The 20,895-nt window shown below is 37.4% G+C and overlaps 1 pseudogene across 1 annotated transcript; it reads right to left on the bottom strand.

The window, feature by feature from the left end:
* Positions 1-6,621: 6,621 nt before the first annotated feature.
* LOC308641783 (mas-related G-protein coupled receptor member X2-like) lies at positions 6,622-8,190 on the bottom strand (annotated as a pseudogene). Its single transcript has 2 exons — positions 7,302-8,190; positions 6,622-6,664 (listed from the first exon to the last, which is right to left on the bottom strand). The product of its transcript is annotated as a mas-related G-protein coupled receptor member X2-like (transcript).
* Between the last annotated feature and the right edge of the window lie 12,705 nt (positions 8,191-20,895).

Raw genomic sequence — 20,895 nt, 5'->3', positions numbered from 1 at the left:
GTTTATCACTTTAAATTTTTTTATCTACTTTTTCCCATTTTCCGCCTAGTGTTTCAAACCTGGTAACCACTATTGTACATTCTGTTTATATGTATTGCTTCTTTAAAAACTATTTCACATAAAAGATTAGTATAATAGAGGAGAGAAAAAAGGGAGGGAGGAGGAGAAAAAAGAGGGGAAATGGGTGAATGAATTCAAATTTCTTGTATTATAATTATGTGGAAATGTACCCAAATACTGTGTATAAATACAATGATGAAATAAAAAACTTCCACATGGAGATAAGACCATGCAATGTTTTTCTTCCTGTATTTGTACTTAGCATACTCTCCTCTAAGTATATCATGTTGTGGCAAATGACATGATCTCCTCTTTGCTCATGTTGAATAATGATCTGTTGTATATGTGCACCTCCATTCTTCAACACCTAGGTTGCTCTTAGCTATGCTGCAATGAACATGAGGGTGCAGATATATTTATAAGGTAGTAATTTAATTTCTTTTGGATATATATATATCCAGAGATGGATGGGTTGGTCAAATGGTAAATCTATTTATTTTTCATTTCTTCAGGAAACTCCATACTGCTTTCCATAATGCCTGCACCATTCTGTGCACTCATCAAGTGTGCCAGGCTTGCCTCTTTTCCACACCATCACCAACACTTGTATCAGCTATAGTTTGGATGTTGAATGTCTTCCAAAGTTTAAAAATTTGTTCCCAGATGTGGCACTATTGGGAGGTGGTAGAAACTTGAAGAGGTGAGGTCTAGTGGGAGCTCTTTAGGTCACTGGGCCTATGCTCTGGAAAGACATAGTGGGACCCCAGACAAGCCATTCATCTCTCTGTCTTTTGCTTCTTGGTCAGGAGGTGAATGGGATTACTCTGCTATATCCTTCAACACTCCCTAGTGTGCCCTGGGCCCAAAACAACAGGGCAACTGATCATGGAGTTAAACCTCCAAAACTGCAAGCCAAAATAACCTTTTTCTCTTTAGAAGTTGATTATGTCAGGTATTTGTTATATTAATGGAAATTCAACACATTATCTTTTATCTTCTTGTTAATGTCTATCCTAACAGGTGTGCACTGATGTCTCATAGTGGCTTTGATTTTTCTTTCCCTGATTATTAGTGATGCTGAGCACATCATTTTCTTCTTTTTGTTATTTATGTGTCACATTTTGAAAAATATCTTCTCAGGTCATTTTCCCATTTTAATTTGTATTGTTTTTAATTTTTTGCTACTGAGTTTTTTGAGATCCCTCTGAATCTAGAATATTAGCCTCTTATCTGATATATTGTTTGTAAATATTTTGTACCAATATGTGGGTTGCCTTCATTTTGTTGATTGTTTTTTTTTTTTGATAAACAGCAATTTTTTAATCTGATGCAGTCAAATTTAGTTAATTTTGCTTTTGTTTCTTGTTTTTTTTTTTTTGTTTTTTTGTTTTGTTTTGTTTTGTTTTTTGGTGGGATGTCCAAGAAACCATTACCAAGAGCAATTTCTAGAAGACTTTCTCCTGTTTTCTGCCAGGGATTTTGCATTTTAAGTATTATGTTTAGGTACTGATTCATTTTGAGTTAGAATTTTGTATGGTATAAGAGAAAGGTACAATTTTATTATTTTGCCTATAGAAATACAGCTTTCCCAGGACATTTTTTGGAGGGAGACTATCATTTGTCCATTGTGTCTTCTGTTGCCTTTGTAGAAAATTAGATGGACATATAAGTTTGGATTTATTTATTGGCTGTCTATTCTGTTGTACTGGCCTATGTGTCTGTTTTTATGTCATGTACCATAATATTTATACCATACCATTTTGTATCCTTCTGTTCTGATTACTATAGCTTTGTAATATAATAGTAATCTGGAAGTGATACTTCCAATTTTGATTTTGTTCTCAGAATTGCTTTAGTTATCAGGGATCTTTTGTGGTTCCATATGAATTTTAGGATTTTAAAAGTTTCTGTGAAAAATAACACCACTGGGATTTTCCAAAATTATATTGTTGGTGTATTGTAATCTTACATAATAGTGGGATTCATTGTTACATATGCATACATGCACATATCATAATTTGGTTAACTTAATTCCCCAGTATTTCACCCTTCGCTTCTTTCCTCCCTCCCCCTCATCTATTTTTTCTACTGTACTGGCCTCCCTTCTATTTTTTCTAAAGTCCCCTCCACCTTTTCTTCATCTTCACTCTCTCTAGCTTCCACATATGAGAAAACAAATATGATTCTTGACTTTTTGAGCTTCACTTCCTTTACTTAACACTCTCAAGTTCCATCCATTTTCTTGCAAATGACATAATTTCATTTTTCTTTATGCCTGAATAAAACTCCACTGTGTATATACCATATTTTCTTTGAAAATCTTCTAAGTTATATGATTATATCATCTTCAAGCACAGATAATTTGACTTCTTTTCTGTTTGTATCCCTTTTACTTCCTTCATCTGTTGCATTAGTCTGCTTGAAGTTTGAAATTATATATTGAATTGGAGTGGAAATCATCAGGGTCCTTGTCATAATCCTGATTTTAGAGGAAATGTTTCAGTTCTTCCCTATTCAGCATGATGTTGGCTTTGGGTTTGTCATATATCATATTTATGACTTTAAGATAAGTTCCTTCTATTCCTAATTGTTTATGGCTTTTTGTCCTGAATGGATATTAAATTTTGTAGAAGGCTTTTACTGAGTCTATTGAGATTATCATGTGATTTTTTCTCTTGATTCTATTTAAGTGGTGTATTATAAGTATTGATTTCCATATAAGAAACCATCCTTGTATCCCTGGAATGAAATCCACCTGATCATGATGAACAATCATTTAAATTCTTGTTGCATATGATTTATTCATATATTATTAAGAATATTTGTATTTATGTTCCTGAAGGATATTTGTGTGGAGTTTCCTTTCTTTGAAGTGGACTTACCTGGTTTTGGTATCTGTGTTTTACTGGGTTCATATTATAAGTTGGGAAATTTTGCCTCCGTTCTATTTTCTGCAATAATTTTGAGGAGCATGGACACTATTTGTTCTCTAAAGGTCCAGTAGAATTTAGCTGTGAGTCCATCTGGTCCTGGACTTTCTTTATTCAAAGTTTTTTTTTTTTCCTGCATTAATCTTTTTTTTAAAGAATTTTAATGTTTATTTTTAGATTTTGGCGGACACAACATCTTTGTTGGTATGTGGTGCTGAGGATCGAACTGGGCCGCACGCATGCCAGGCGAGCGCTCTACCGCTTGAGCCACATCCCCAGCCCCCCTGCATTAATCTTTTTAATTGCTATTGGCCTATCTATTTCTATGCCCTCTTGGTTCCATTTGAGTAAGCCTATGTTTCTAGAAATTTGTTCATCTCTTGTAGATTTTTTAATTTATTGAAATATATATTTTCAAAATTGTATCTAATGATGCCCTGGATTTCAGTGGTATCTGTTTTAATATGTCCTTTTTTGACTCTACTTTTATTACTCTTGATCTTCTTACTCTTTCTTTTGGTTAATGTGCCTAAGGGTTTGTCAAGTTTTTTATCTTTTCAGAAAACCAACATTTTCCTTCATTGATATGTTGTATTCTTCTTTTATTCCCAATTTCATTAATTTCAGCTCTGATCTTTATTATTTATTTCCTTCTGCTGGTTTTGGAAATTATGTGTTCTTGTTTTCCCAAGACCTTGAGATGCATTGTTGAGAGCCACAGCTGAAGGGGCCCCAGCTGAATGGCTCACCATAGCCCCAGCAAACTTCCAGCTGCCAGCTGATTGGCTCCTCTGCTGTGATGCTCATTGGGCTGTTTCCCCCGCAATTTCAGACCATGGAGCTGCTCATTGGGGGACTCATTTGGCTCCGCCCACATGACCTAGCCAATCAGCCTCAAGAGCAGGAGGAGTGGGGGGTTGAGAGGCTCACCTGGAAGCCAGTGGTGGCAGTTGCGCTCTGAGGGAATTCCTGAAGAGCTTGTGTGATGCATCCTGTGTTCTAAAAATAAAGTTAATTTCTGCTTGATAAGTGGCTCATGAATTGTGCCCAGCCAGACTGCGGAAATGCATCATTAGGATATTTATTTGGGGTCTTGCTAATTTTTTAATGTGTGCTATAACTTTTCCCTTAGAACTCCCTTTACTGTGTTTCTGACACTTGTTTACAGTATTTATATGTTGATATTTGTTCATGGGCCTCAATGGGCATCTCTTCCACTGTTATGAGGGTTTTTCAATGAACTTTTTTCTTTTTACTGTGTGCTGTGAGGTGTGGGTAGACTGAAGATGAAATTCCTGCTCAATGTGATCACAGTACTATGTTCAGTTTCTAGTGACTGTGAGCACTATATAGCAAAACCATACACTAATAAACCATTTTAAAACTTTCAGAAAACGACTTGACATTTCCACTAATCCACATGTGTAAGGGTGAAGTAATACTCTACAACTGGCTGAAAAATTAGGCATTAAAGAAAATAAGATGAATAAACTCTATAGGGCATAAATGTGAAAAAAAGATAGAAAGGATAAAGACAAATGGTGGTGGGAGAGACAGAATAGATACTGAAAGGAGAGACAGAAACTAAAGAGAATTTAAAATAGGTAATAAGAAAAACTATAAAAAATAAATCCAATTAGCACATTAAAATATAAAGGAAATTTATAAAATTGGATTAACACATGCAAAATCAAATGACCTACAAAATCTACCTAGAAGATAATGACATTTGAGGTGGTATTTCAGAGAGTCTTAATGTATTCCTTGTTGAGTTGAGATGGAGAGATTTCCTACTGGGCCATCCAGACCTGAATTCTGTAAGGTTATAGAAGGGTCATTACATGCCCATGCCTCTTTGGTTTGTCTTCAAAGTTTCTCTGGACATAGAGGTGGAAACTATACCAGTGATGTCCCCACTGAGTTGGGGAGATGTATATTTAGTTTATCCCCCAGAACCTCATTCTGCCCAATCTCAGAGGATCCCTCTACTCTTTGGAGTGAGGGCCTGAGAACTTATTAGTCTTTTTTTTAAATCAGAGGAAATTTCTCCTAAATATCAGTGGTTTAGCACCCAAGTTTCTCCCTGGTTAGTACTGCAGCTTTGTGTACCCACCTACAGAACTGCTTTATAGGGCCAGAGATGCACAAACAGGTGTGAGTTTGCCCATGAAGATTTTGAGGTGTGAGAGACATGGCAGCTTGTGGAAGATGTACAGCCACTGAGCAGCTGTGGTGCTGGGTGACCCATGATGAAGGCACAGGATAGGTGGACATGACTGGTGGTACATGCAGCAGTGCGCTTATGGGTCACACATGGTGGCAAATTAATATTGGGTTGCATGTGACTGCTAGCTTCAGCTGACAACTGGGGCCCAGGTGGCTGCAGCCATTGGGTGTCTTTTGTGTGAGGTTATTCCCCACATGCTGCTCTCCTTGGCAGTGTCTTGCAGTTTGTTCTGCTCCACTCCTCTCCCATTGCCAATGATGAGGGAAGAGGATGGTCAGCAGCCTTCAGCTAACCAGGATCCCACTATACAGGTTAATCAGATTGCAATATCAATGGCATTCTGTGCAATATTATTTGCTGGTATCTCTAGGTGGGATGAAGTAAAAATATACTTTCTTCCAGCACTGCAGACTGAGGCATGATCTCCATAAAATGGCTAGGCATCACAGTTTTCCACCAGCAATTAGAGAGAAACTGGGCACTTCTCACTCACCAAATGGCTTTGTAACTTTTTTTTCAGTTTTAAATCTTTTTTCTGCATGTTTTTATTGGTGCATCATAGTTGGTGGAATTTACTACCTAATTGCACACAATATAACAATATAATTTGGCTGATATTGTTCCCCGGTAGTATTTTCCTTTTTTTTTCCCTCCTCTACCTCCTGGGCTTTTTCCTCTACTGATCACCCTGTGGTTATCTGAGATGTTTCCTAACTTTCTTTCCCTTCATCCTTTGAGAGAAATCATATAATCCTTGATTTTCTGACATAATTTATATTTCTTTATGGCTAAACAAAATTTCACTGTGTGTCTGTTCATTCATTGATGGACGCCTAAGCTGGTCCCATAGTTTGACTATGGTGGGTTGTCCTATTATAAACATGAGTATGCATGTATTGCTATAGTATGGTGACTTTGATTCTTTAGTATTAACATACAAGGAGTGATAATATGAAGGTGGTCTAAACAGTTGACAAGGATTGATGCTCATTGTCTACACCCAAGTATCTTTTCCAATTGAGTGAGAGAGAGAGAGAGAGAGAGAGAGAGAGAATATGAATGAGAATGAATATACCTGGGCTAGGGGTGTTAAGCTCTTTCTCTTTTTGTGTTGTTTGCAGACCTACTAGTTGAAGTGGCCTAAATCTGAAGCTGATTGAAATAGCTCTCAGCTCCTTTTCTCACATGTATAAGGAGGAATCACAAAAAGTCAATCACAATGTATACTACAAATATTATAAAAGTAATAATAAAAAACTGTTTTGAAGGATTTTGATGAAATTTGGCAATTTTAAAAAGTATGCTCTGAGAAATTCAGCTTACCAAACTTGATCAAGAATAAACAAAAATGCAAAAGTAATCCTCTATTAACTAAGGAAAATAAATTTGTAATTAAAATGTCTCTTACAAAGAAAGCTTCAGGTTTAAATGACTGCACTGGTGAATTCTATAAAATGCAAAGAATTTTAAACATAAAGATTTAAGCTTCAATAGAATTTCAAGCCCAGATAAATAGGAAGATACAATAAACAGAAGTCAATGAAATGAAAAGCAAATAATAGAGAAAAAAGTCAAAGCTATAAGGTAGCACTTCAAAAATGGTAATGATATTCATAAAATTCTAGTAGACTGATCAGTAAAGAAGAGAAATATAGTAAGTAGCCAGAAATGGTGCTGCACATCTATAATTTTAGATGCACATAATGCACTAATCATAAAATTAAAAGACCGATAAATTAGACTTCATAAAATATAAAAACTATTGCTCTTCAAAATGTACTTAAATGTGAAAATATTTAACACCAATGAATTATGCAGTTGAAAATGGTTAAAATGATAAATTTTATTATGAATATTTTATACAATAATAAATATATTTTTTAAAAATGGTATATATCATATATATATATATATATATATATATATATATATGAATGTCAATTTTGGACTCTATACAATCATCTATGTATCCTCCAGAGGTACTACTTCTTTTAAGGATCCCTTGAAGATGCAGAATCACTACATTAGGAGGATATTGGACTCTCCATAGTTTCCTGAGGAGGACTTTATCCACTTTTCTCCACCTCAGGTATGTCTTGAAGGCCTTCTCCAAAACCAACTTGAGTGACTGTGGCTGGTGCTGCTGATGCTGCCGCAGCCTACAGGAACCAACGAAGAAGGTTTAAATGATAGGGTTGGTGCTGCTGTTAATTCTATACAGAAATAAAGCAGTCCTCTTATCAAAATGCAGATTTATATGGTTTTTATGAATCCAGGCAACAGAAACTCCAGGATGCCTACAGGGAGGCCAAAGAAGAGGAAGACCAGGACTGTGAGCCTAGTGGTCAAATACAGCCTAGTCAGCGGCACCCTCTGAGAGCCACAGAGGATTCTGATGAGCAGAGCCAAGCTAGATCCAGAGAGAACGATAAATAAACAAATCAGCCATGCAGCTCTGATGAAATCAAATGTCTGACACCATGAGAAGTCTAAATCCATAAAAAGGGAGTCACAGTGGTTATTATTCAGGATGCTCATCAACAGGGACAGGGCCCAGAGTAGGGCACATATGATAGCTGAGTGTCTCGGTTGGTGGCAGCGGTACCAGACAGGACACAGGATGGACAGGCAGCACTCAGCACTAACAGCGCTGAGCATACTCAGGCTTATAAGGTAGGACCACATCATCACAATGGTAGAGTACTTGATGACGAAGTTGAAAATGGAAACAAAATTGGGGCTGAGTTCATGCAGAGAAGCTATAGCATGAAAACAGAGAAAAAGGAAGACGGTTCCCACCAGGTTGAGGATGCAGACTGAGAAGGCGTTCCTGCGCACGCGGAAGCCCAAAAGTCAGAGCACAACTGCGTTTCTAGCCAGCCCAGTCATCACAATGATGAGAGTCAGCAAGCCTGGGATCAAGGTCCATAGGTTGACAGGTTGAGGAAAAGTCCGGTTACTTCCATTCACCATCGTGAATTCTGTCCCCTTGGCTGGGGTGGTTGGATTTAGTATCAGAAAATATCCAGAGTAGAAGTCTTGAGTTCCTGCTGCATAACCCCTGATTCCCAGGACCACCCTGCTGTGTGGGAATTACTGTCCCTGTGTTAAGGGGAGGACACAGATGGTTGCAAAAATTATTTTTAAAAAGGCCAGGGAGTCGGAGGTTCTGGACTCAAACTCAATTCATGTCGACTCTAAACGTTATGCTGGGTGCTACTGCACAGGTTCATCTACTGACAGAAATATTCTATAGCCGATCATGCACACGGACCCCTCCTGTTCCTGCCAGAGGTCATGCCATGTCTCCAGAAAATGTCTGGGATAGGATCTGAGATACCAGGAAAGGACTGTGGTCAAAGGCATAATCCTGTCCTGGGCCAGAATTTTTCCTTCAGGTTCAGGTTTTTAAAAAGGCAAAGATGATCCCACAGCACACTCATGACTAACAGTGCTGTATTTAGGAGAAAAAAAGACTGATTTCGGGACTTGAAAGGAATGAGACCTCTTGGTAGGGCAGGTGTAAGGATGGTTGGGCCTGGTAGGCTAGAAATGGCTAAGTGAGTCATAGAAATGTCTCAGTGTATCAGCCACAGAGGACAGCCACACTATGCATATCCCCTGTCTAGATCTGGTGCTATACACTGTATTTACAGTGGTTATTCAGTGAATAGATGCATGAATAAGGAGACTAATGGTGACAGAAGACTTGGATTAAATGGACAAACAAAAATGAAATATAATTAAAGGAGTTAAAACATTAAGGTAAAATTAGATGAGGAAAATGTCATTCATCATTATTTTTTTGTGGACAACTGAGTGTGTTTAGAAGACTTATTTATGTTTATCCAAACAACAGAAGTTGACCACTGATGGGCCACAAAAGCAAGGAACAAAAATGGCTTTGCTGTGTACTTTGTAACATTTTGATGCAGAGTATGGGGTTAGGATGTGAGTTTGAGCTGAATTGCCCAGCAATTTGTAGGACAGAGAAATAAGAGGGGTTCAGGTCTGAGTACGAAGAAAAGGTTTTGAAGGATGAAAACATTAAAAAATAAAAAGCTATTAATTGTTGGGCTGTGAAGTGTCCAATATAAATCTTTTCCATTTTTTCTCACAATAGAGTTTGCTTTGTAGGTAGAAGTCTTGTGTGAGGGTAATATATGAGGAGAAGTAAAAAGTTAAAGGGTTGGAATGGAAAGATGCTTGCATATATTTTAACTAGAGAAAGTGAATTATCTCAAACTTGGGTGAATAATAATAAATATGGAGAAGTCGTAAGGTATTCTCTCTTTGAATTCTTTCAGAGACCTCTGAGGTGAGAATTTGTATCATTTCTACTAATGAATTACAGTAGAGGGGGTAGAGAGAGAAGATGGGAGGGGAGGGGAGGGGAGGGGAGGGGGGATAGTAGAAGACAGGAAAGGCAGCAGAATACAACAGACACTAGTATGGCAATATGTAAAACAGTGGATGTGTAAACGATGTGATGCTGCAATCTGTATACAGGGTAAAAATGGGAGTTCATAACCCACTTGAATCAAAGTATGAAATACAATATGTCAAGAACTATGTAACGTTTTGAACAACCAACAATAAAAATTAAAAAAAAACACACTGACAAAAAAATAAAATAAATAAAATAAAAATAAAAATAAATAAAAAGAGGATAAAATTAGATCACAGAGAGGATGAATTATTTCTTGTGGTCCAATACTGTGGATGAACTCAACAGTGCCCCCTCAGGGCCCACTCTTTGGCCCTACTGACCCAGCACCACAGAGCTGTTGATTACATCTACATGGGGGTGGGAAGCAGAGGAGTAATTCCCAAGTTAAATCCAAGTTGGCCTTAAATATTGTGTATATAAGAATGTAATATCATATATATTCTTATAATATGCATATAAGAATAAACAAACTTCAGAAATGAGAAGAAGGAAAGCAAGTGAAATAGGGCAAAAATGAGGTGCTTTGGAAGCCAGTCAGGAACAGATGAGAATATAGAAGCCCTCCCCTTTCTTGCAAGGGCATCCAGGGTCGTGGAGGCCAGAGAACTCACCTGGACCCTCAAGTCAAAAAAAGAACACATCCTTCTCTGGTGTGCAGAGAGGCATCATAAGTGTATGCATCCAACATGAGGTCTTGTAGATATAAAAGCTCCCACAGCTTTGGTTGTCCAGAAGGGGATATGGGAGGAAATCTACAACCTCTGTTACCCCCACTCTGGGAACCTCAGTTGAAACGTGGGGGTTGCTTCCAAGACACTGAAGGGCATGGAGAGAGGGATTTGAACGTTTCAACTCCTGGCTCTTTGCCTGTGAGGTTGTGAGTTGCAGTGGCAGTGCTTCTCCTCCTGCTTGGTTGTCCCCTGCTACTGCTACAACTAACAGTGGTTCTTTCTCTTTCTCTTGTCCCTATGAGTGTAGGGATGGTTATAATGCTTTGTTTTTGCTTGCCTTTAGCTACTTTATTATACCATGCTAATTATTCTTAACTCTATCTTTGTAAAGAGTCAACTAAAGAAACACTCAATTACTTCATTTTTGGGTTGCTTTTTTTCTTCTTAAATATGCGAAAAAGAACAATTTTGAAAAGCAGGTAACATAATGACAACCTGGGAGCTGGGTGTCCTGGCACATGCCTATAATTCCAGTGGCTCAGGAGGTTGAGGCAGGAGGATTGAGAGTTCAAAGCCAGCCTCAGCAAAAGCAAGATGCTAAGCAACTCAGTCAGACTCTTGGTGTCTCCAAATAAAATACGAAATAGGGCTGTGGATGTGCCACAGTGGTCAAGTATCCCTGACTTCAATTCCCAGTACCCTCCACACACACCCCCAAAATAAAATAAAACCTGGGTGTATGGCAGCTAAGCTCTCGGTGCAATTCCCGCATGTTACTGTGGTCCTCAAATGAATGTAACCAGCAGTGTTCTCCATGTGATGATAGATTTGAATGTCCAGAATAAGGGGGAGAATGTAGGGAGATGAATCATAAGGGATAATGGTTTGGAGAAACTCTCTGAGAACATTCAGTTAAAGATGCCAGGACCCAGTGTTAACAAAGAGGCATCATCTCTGTGCCTTTCCCTGAAGGAACCCCATGACCCCCTGCTTGTAGCATCACAAGGAAGAAACATAGAGATATGAACTCAGTACAAAATATTAGCAATCATTGGAAACAGGAAAACATTTAGAAAATACCCTTACCTTTTTTTCCATTCTCTGTCCACAGGAGGAGAGCTGATCTGTGCTGAAGTGGAGAGACTTTCTGGGATGAAGTGACACCACAGAACCCTTCTCTCTTCTAAAATAGGAGATGTTTACAGGAGCTAGAGTAAAAGGCAATGAATAAGCAAAACTTATCAAGATGCAGAATAGCCCTTCCTTTTATTTCCTCCAAAGGATTGTGGGCAAACAGGAAACCAGAGCAGTTTAAGATGTGACCCTCAGAGAAATGTTTGTGGGCATCTTCCCAATTGCCACTCATGTTCAGCCTCTCCCCTCCAGCCTTTTCTTGTTTACCTCTCTGTAAGTAACTGTTATTGTGGCCCTTTAATTTCCAACCATCAAAACCAATTCAGTGAGAATTAGGTAGAGAAAACTCCAGGAAGTAAGAGGATAGAAGGAGATTTGAGGGATTGTGTCATTTGTCAAAAGAATTTTCCCTTCTTCCTTCTCTGTTTGGTTTGGCATATCAAGAGGAAGGTGTCTGTGACACTTATGAGTCACTTATTTTCTTTTTTTTTTTTTAAAGAGAGAGTGAGAGAGGAGAGAGAGAGAGAGAATTTTTTTAATATTTATTTTTTAGTTCTCGGCGGACACAACATCTTTGTTTGTATGTGGTGCTGAGGATCGAACCCGGGCCGCACGCATGCCAGGCAAGCGCGCTACCGCTTGAGCCACATCCCCAGCCCTGAGTCACTTATTTTCATCCAACTTTCTGGTTGAATAGAGTCACAAGGATATACCACCCAGGAGAGCAGAGGACAGGAGGAAAGGAACTTGGGTTTTACATCTCCTGGCTCTCTGTCTGAGTCTCTGTGCTAGTAGAGACAGTGCCTCTCCATCTTCATGCTCATTCTCTCCCACCTCTGCAACTGTCCTGTCTCCTCAGTGTTCCTTCCCTTGTTCTTTCCCTGTTTCCCATGCACTTGTCACTTTTCCTTAACCTGCCCATCTTTGTAAATACTTCTATCATGACGTGCTCTTCAAAAATTCCAATATGTGTCAATGCTTTCTTCCTGGGATAATAAAAACAAATAACTTCAAAAAGCAAATGAAACACTGAGACCTGGGTCTTCAGCCGTTCAGCTCTGGGATGAAATGCTGCATATCACTTGGCCCCTTTAATGAACTCAAGAGGCAGAATTCTACCCATGTCAGCAGATTTGAATGGTTGGAAAAAAGGGCAGGGTATGGGGAGATGGATCAGAATACAGAAAAATCTAGTTGACTCCTTTGAGAACTCACACTTTTGAGGCTGCCAGCACCCAGCTTTCAGAGGGAGGTTTTTGTGTCTTGCTTTTTCCCTAAGAAATCAGAATGACTTCCTTCATGTAGCACCCCAAAGTAGAAACACAAGCATGTGGACATAGACTAAAGACTGTAAGTGGAAATAAGAAAATTCTTGGTGTCTATCCACGCCTTCCATCCATGTTTTTGTTTGGAGGTAAAGAATTGTTCAGTTTTGAGGGAGGAGAGCCTTTCTGACTTTGAGAAATGCCAGAGGATCCTTGCTTGTCCTCAATTTCTGAAATGTCTACAGGGGAAATGGAGTGAAAGCTGGTGGCCATGGGAACCTATCAAGATGTTAGACCACCCATCAATTTCCTGTACCAGGACTCCAAGAACCTCAGAGATCAGAGCTGTTGACACAATTCTACCCTGAGGTGTTTCTTGGCACCTACCCCATTTTCACTCAGAGTTCACCATCTCTCAGTCCACCTCATTCTCAGTACTTTTATTCTGGAGCCTTTATTTTCCATCTAGCATTGTTAGTAATTAGTATAAGTAATCCCTGGTATTTTGGAGCCTAGATAGGAATATCAAGCAATGTAAGTTTTCATTGTGGGGCTTTCTAACAAATAATAAAGTACAATATAAGGCCATTCAATGATGGCATTTCTTTTATTTCTTTCATGTTTCAGTAGTAATGCATTCATGTGCACACTTTTACTCCAGAAGGCACAGAAGTAACTACATGATCAATTTCTTCTTCCATTTCCATCTATCCTGACCCAGGGTTTCCCTTGCCTCCTCAAGGAGATGATTGGACTGCTAATAGGTTTCTTTTGTGGTAAGTTGGAGTCATCTGTTCAAATTCCAGGTATTTGAAGAAACTTTATCTACTCAGAGCCACATGTATACTCTGAGGTCTCCCCCTTTTCTACTCCCTTTTCTGTTTTTGTCAATACTGTCAATGTGAGAGATATATGTAAGGGTCCTTTTCTTCCACACTCCACTATAATCTCCTGGAGTCCAGAAAGCAAATCTCATTTGTAATAATAGCCACCATTTATGCATTAATGATACTGATGCACGATACATTCCATGCCATCTTCCAGAAAGAGCATCACAGCCACCCCTCTCATTTACAGGTAGATGCTAATAGGCCATTAGAAAATTCAACATAATGAATTTTAATATTTCATCAGTGGGAAACTGTTTGCTGAAGTTGTTTCCCATTATGAGGAATCACCTAGTGGACATTCTCACAGTTCTCTGAACCATGTGATCATGCTGTCTGGAAGGGTGGGTGGTGTGATATTCTCATCTTGGAAAAAAGAAAAGTTAGAACTTTCAGATCAGCTCCTTCTGTGAACACCCTTGTATACCCCCAGACATCTCTATGACTGCATGTATCACATTGTGTGACAATCTTTACTACACTAGACTCCTTCCTTTCATGGACTATAAACTCCTTGAGGGTGAGTTCATTGTCTTTATATCTCCAGTGCCAGGCATGAGGGCTGGAATATGGAGGATGTTAAATAAGTACTTACAGAATAAACAGACTGACTAAGTGATATTGCAGTAGGAAGCCCGCTTACTGACATATTGAGGACCACAGCTCTGTAGGTTAGTTGAGAATGTACATGTAACGATTGTAAGATAAATTTGTAACACAAATGTTTTATTTTTTAACTGAATTAATTCACCAACAAATGAAGAAGAGTGAATGACTTTTTTTTGAGTAAAATTCAGCAAATAGATTTCTAGCCTCCCTATCTTTCAGGACTCACTTTCCTCAAGCATTTTCTATTATTTGAAGTTCAGATTATTTATAGCTAAGATCTTATCATTTTAGAGAGAGTAGTGTGCACCAGGATATTCTTAATTATTCATAATTTTTTTCATCATAGTATAGTTTTCAGGTTTGCAACTATTTTACTAAAACATTTTAAAATCTACCTTTTAGATTTTTTAAAATATTTACATTAGCTTTCACTGTACTCCTACTTTGTTGATTTACATTCTGTTATGATAATATAGGAGCAATATTGACAAATTCAACCAGCATAAGCAGAATTGGAAACAGGTCCGTGTTGTCCTTTTAAAGCAGAGGACTCAGTGCCCTAAGGGTAGAGCACAGGCACACTTATTTCAGTGAAAGGCCACAAGGACTCAGCATTTCCAGGAATCAATCAGTGTATTTTCTAGATGGAATGTAGAGTCAGATATTTATTTAACACGTGTTCGTGATGCATGGAATTAGCAGAGTGATTGATCTACCAGATTTAAACATTCACTTAATTAATGCATAAACAGCCAAGAGTAATAGCTCCCAAAATGTGCTATGAAGGATTCTCATATCTTTTCTCTCTTCCTAGATATCCTCTGTGTTATACATCAAGGTGTAACTAAGAAGAAAATCCATCACTGGTATTGAAATAAAGGAGATTCTTGGATAAGCTTTTGCTTCCCTCCATTCTTCTCCCCAGGAGAAGCCAGTAAGGCTAAATGAGGGCAAAAGGCAAGGCTTTCCTCAAATTGATCTGCTGCAGAGGGAATCCTCTGGTCCTTCGAGTGGTGGTGCCTGCAGGACTCCAATGAACCCAGATGCATGAGCCACTCTTTTCAAGCTGCCCCACAACTGTGTGATTTTCAATCAGGAGCTTCTTGAGAAACATAGATGCTGACCATCTTCCAAGTTCCAGAAACAATACCGTGCTCCAGAAATTCAAATGCATGCCCTGTGTTTTAGTTATATTTATCATCAGTGTGACCAAGGACCTGATAAGAACAATTTAGAGGAGGAAGTTTATTCTGGGTCATAGTTTCAGAGGTTTTGTTCACAGTCAGCTGACTCCATAGCTCTGGGCCCAAGATCTGACAGAACATCATGGTGCAAGACTGTGTCAGGGGAATGCTGCTCAACTCACTGCATTCAAGGAGCAGGGAGCAACTCTGTCCATTAGGGGCAAAATATTTTACCATCCAAGTTAATCTATATCAGTGGATTAATCCACTATTCAGATTACAGTTCTCATAAATAATCATTTCATATCTGAACATTACTGCATTATCTCCCACAGGATCTTTTGGGGGTCACCTCATGCCTACACCATAACAATATCATAGTCTTTTGGTGGAGTCTTTAGGTTTATCAGTATAAAATCATATCACATGAAAAGTATAATTTGATTTTCTGCCTTCCTATTTGTATGTTTTCAATTTCTTTCTTTTTCCTAATTTCTGTCTGGGTAAGACTTCCAATAGCATATAGAATAAGAGTGATCAGAGTGCAGGTGTCAGATTTTAGAGGAAATGCTTTCAGCTTTTTCTACATTAAAAATGATGTTTTCAGTGACTTTAATACATGTAGTCCTAATTATCATGAGGCTCATTCCTCTTACACTTAACTCATTCAGAGTTTGTGTCATGAAGAGCTGTTGAAGTTGATCAAATCTCCTAATATATTGAGATAGTTATAAAAATTTATCAGAGGCTGGGGCTATAGCTCAGTGGCAGAGCCCTTGCCTAGTCTTGTGAGGCCCTGGGTTTAATCTTTAGCACCACATAAAAATAAGCACATAAAGGCATTTTGTATATCTACAACTAAAATTTTTTTTTAAAAATAATTCTTCATTCTTTTGTTAATATATAGTTCATTTATTGAATTGCAATTTTGAGCCATCCTTTCATTCCTTGGAAAAATCCAACTTGATAATGATGGATGGTTTTTTTGTTGTTTGATTTAATTTGCTAGTATTTGATTGAGAAATTTGAATCTATGTTCATCAGGGTTATTGACATATATTTTTCTATGTTTTGTCTTTGTTTGATATTGGCATGTGGTTAATACTGACATGTTTGAAGATTTTCCTCCTTTCCAATTTTTTTGAAGTGTTTGTGAATAATTTGTATTCTTCCTTAATAGCTGGTGGAATTCAGCAGTGAAGCCACCTAATTCTGGCTTTTATTTGTTGGGAGACTTGTTATTAGTGATTCAATCTCCTTAATTCTGTTCAGACTTTCTATGTCTTGAAGATTCAATTTTAATAAGTTGTATGTCCAGAAATTCAGCCATTCCTCATCAATGCATGCAAATTTAGTCACTGGTTTGGTTGGTTACTTTTATGTAGGTCCCAGTTGGACATCACAATGCATTTTTCCTAAAGTGTCAGATTTGAGGGTATGGTGTAGTCATTTCCATTGTGGCAGTGGCAGGCAGGTCCCTGTGGGCAGACTGCAGTAATGGGGCTGCAGAAGTGCCATTGTGGAGACCCAGTGGGTACATATATATCCCAGGGGAATCCTACAATTCTCTAGGAGGTGGCGGGAAGGAGGAGGTGGGGGGAGAAGGAGCCCCAAACCTAAAGTGGGTAAGCATCATGGCTTCTACAGTGCTGGAGGCAGCACCTCTCCTGCTGTGTTGAAGCACTTTCCCCTATAATGTAGGGCACTGCATAGGCTAGGGTGCTGGGTCACATTTGTACTTCTGAGTCTAGTTGCATTTGTGGGGCTACATTCCCATTTGGTAGTGTGATAGAATGTTTGTGTGACTCTGGAGATGGGGATGTGGGTCTCCTGTCCCTTAGGGCAGTGTGAACTCTTTCTCAAGATGGTATTACCCTACCACAGGTTGTCCTCTGGGAGTAAAAGGAGACAATGTGAGCTACTTTTCTGTAGCAAAAATACCATGGCAACCCTAAGGAGTTCCCCTTACTGGGCTCTAAGCCTGTGACAACTGTGGAAACCACCTATAGATAGAATGGCCAAGTAGCCAGAATACATGGAGATAGAATCTACTGGAGCTCTTTCATTTACCCTTTCCATTGGCTATGGTCTGTGGCCACAGTGGCTGATGTGCTTGTTTTTCGATGTTGACACCTCAGGTCTCTGTGGACTGCAACATTCCCATGACTCCCTTACTGAGTTCCAGTGTTCTCCCTTGGGCACTCACCTTGAAATGAAGTTTTTCTTTTTTCTTTCTTTTTTTTTTCCTTTTCTGTTGTTGACTTGGTTTTCTGTGCAGAAAGAGGAAAGTGCTATGGCTCCAAAGATATGTATCCAAATATCTTTGTCTTTTCTTTGCTACTGTGTGCAAAGAAATGATTCTATGTGATAATTTCCTTCTAAGGATTACTTTGTCATCCCCCAAATTTTGATAATTTAAAAATTATTTTTCATTTAGTTGAAAAATTTCCATTTCTTTTGATACTTCTTTTACTCTTGTGATAAACAGAAATTTCTTATTTAACCTCTAAATATTTGGGGTGTTTCCAGTTATCTTTCTGTTACTGATCTCTCAATATTGCCTGAAAGCATATACACTGTATGATTTCTGTTGTTTAAATTGCTTGAGGTAAGTTTTACTCCCTAGATTGTAATTGATCTTGATGAATGTTTCTTGTGAACTTGAGTAGTTGAATTATACTCATTAGATCAAACTTTTGAATGTCAGTCAGATACAATTGATTGAAGATGCTCTCCAATTTCAACTATTCATTTCCTACTAATTTTTGCCTGCTGTATTTGCCAATTACTGAAAAAAACCCATGAGAAAAATTCCAAATCTAAGAGTAGATTCATTTATTTCTTCATTGCATTTCTATTAGAATTTGTCTCAGACATTTTGTCATTCTATTTTTATGTTTGTACAATTGTACAATGAACATAAGAAGTTAGTTAGTCAATTAGAGAATTGACTTCTTTATTATGGGATCAGTAACCTTTGATATCCCTGATAATTTTCTCTTTTCTGAAGTGTGCTATATCTAGAATTGATATGGCTATCCATTCTTTCTTTTGATTATAATAACATCATACATTTTCTCCATATCTTTATTGGAATCTATGGAGTCTTAATTTTTAAGTTGTTTTTCTAGTAGCCAACATATGTTTAGATTTTTATTAATGCTCACATGTTCTCTGACTTAAAATCCCTATTGCAAACCATTCACATTTAAAGTGATTATTATCATTAGTAAGTCCACCATATATGCAACTGTAGTCTCTTAATTACCCCATCTTTTTTATTACACCATGTGACTTTTTTAGTTTTATTGACCATTTTATATGATTTATTTTCTCTTCTCTCAATATATTCATAATAGTTCTATTAAAAATTATTGTAATGATTGCCCTAGTATTCTCAACACTCATTTACAACTAATCTAAGTGCACTTTCAATTAATAGTATACTTCTTCATGAATAGTTCACTTATTATAACAGTATTCTCACTTTGTCTTACCTATCCCTTATAACATCACTGTCATACATTTTTCATTTTCCCAAAAGCAGTAATCATTCAAAATTGCTGTAGTTATTATTTTGAACAAAATATTATCTATTAGATCAGTCAAGAATGAGAAAATATATGATGGTATTTTAACTTCTTTTGTTTCTTTTTTTTTAAAAGAGAGAGTGAGAGAGAGAGAGAGAGAGAGAGAGAGAGAGAGAGAGAGAGAGAGAGAGAGAGAGAGAATTTTTAATATTTATTTTTTAGTTCTGGGCGGACACAACATCTTTGTTGGTATGTGGTGCTGAGGATCGAACCCGGGCCGCACGCACACCAGGCGAGCGCGCTACCGCTTGAGCCACATCCCCAGCCCCCTTCTTTTGTTTCTTTTTTGAATGCTCTTTACATTGGTATCAGTTTCTGACTTATCATTTCCTTTTCTCTGAAGAAAACTTCTTTCATATTTCTTAATATTAAAGAAGACCAATGAAAGTTGGTCTAAAGGCTATAGAGATTATAGTACTTGTTACCTGAGCCTGAGAAATGTATACAGAAGGGAGAAGTGAGAGGGCAATAAATGGAATGGGTAGGAGGAATAACTTTTTATATTCATAGCATAGTATGATACTTGTGGTTGAAAACAATTAGTTGCATCTAATAAAATAGCTAATAGGATTTTGTGTATTTCCCACACAAAGAAAGATGTATATCTGAGGCGATAGATCAATTATACTGATGTGACTATACATTGAATACATGTATTGAAATACTATAAAAATAGGCCATAAGTTTATATAATTACTATTTGTCAATTAAAATAATTTAAAAGAAGATATCTAGCAATATAGGCATACCAATAACAAATTCATTTAATTTTTGTTTCTTTCACAGTTTTTCTCTTTCGTTATTGAAGGATGACTTCACTAGGTTCAGTGTTCTGGGTTGTTGGTCATTTTCTTACAACACTTTAAATATCTCACCCCATTCTCGTCTTTCTGCATGGATTCTGAAGAGAAGACTAATGTAATTATTTTCCTTTGTCTTTATATGTAAGGGGCTTCCTCTGGTGTCTTTCAAGACTTTCTTTGTCTTTCATGTTCTGTAGTTTGAATCCAATATGCTTAGATATATATATTTATTTATTTATCTATTTATTTATTTATTTTTGTTGTTGTATTATCCTGTTTGGTGTTTTCTTTGCTTTGCATTTGTGGTTTGGTGTCTGAAAATCATTTAAAAAATCTCAACCAGTATTATTTCAAATATTGCCCCTCCCTTCACTACCATTTCCTTCTGTTATTTTCCATATGAATATGTTAACCCTTTTTTAATGGATACAAACTTGTGAATATTCTATTTTTATTTTTTCTTCAAGTCTTTGTTTTTAATCTTTGTTTTTTTTCTGTTTGGGAAGATTTTTTTAAATATTTTTATTAGTTGTTGATGAAATTTTAAATTTTTATTTATTTATTTGTATGTGGTGCTGAGAATCAAACCCAGTGCCTCACACATTCTAGGCAAGAACTCTACCACTGAGCCACAATCCTAGCCCTGTTTGAGAAGTTTTTATCACCTTCCTCCAATTTTCCTATATTTTCTAGTTTGTTCTTTCTTTTTCTAGGTTGTGCTTCGTACACCTGTGAGAGTTCTTCAATGGCATTCTTCAATTCTGTTACAGTGATTTTTACTTTTATCATTCTCTCTTTGTGTGTCATATCCACCTGCTTTTACAAACTATCCACATTTTCTGTGAGAGTCTTTAAAATATTAATCACAGCTAATTCACACCCCCAGTTACTTTCAAATTCTCTACAATATCCAAAATACTTTGTATCTTTCATGGAAACCAATTGATACTATCATTAATGCAGATGACTTGACATAAAACATACAAAAAATGTAAGTTTACTTTAAATTTGTAACCATGACTAACAAAAATTTAGAATAATGGCTAAGCATAGATGTTGATTCTGAAGAATAGAATTGAGAAAGA

This window comes from Spermophilus citellus (assembly GCF_964194105.1).
Source record: "Spermophilus citellus genome assembly, chromosome: 2".
Taxonomy (NCBI): domain Eukaryota; kingdom Metazoa; phylum Chordata; class Mammalia; order Rodentia; family Sciuridae; genus Spermophilus; species Spermophilus citellus.
This window is presented reverse-complemented; position numbering and strand designations above follow the sequence as displayed.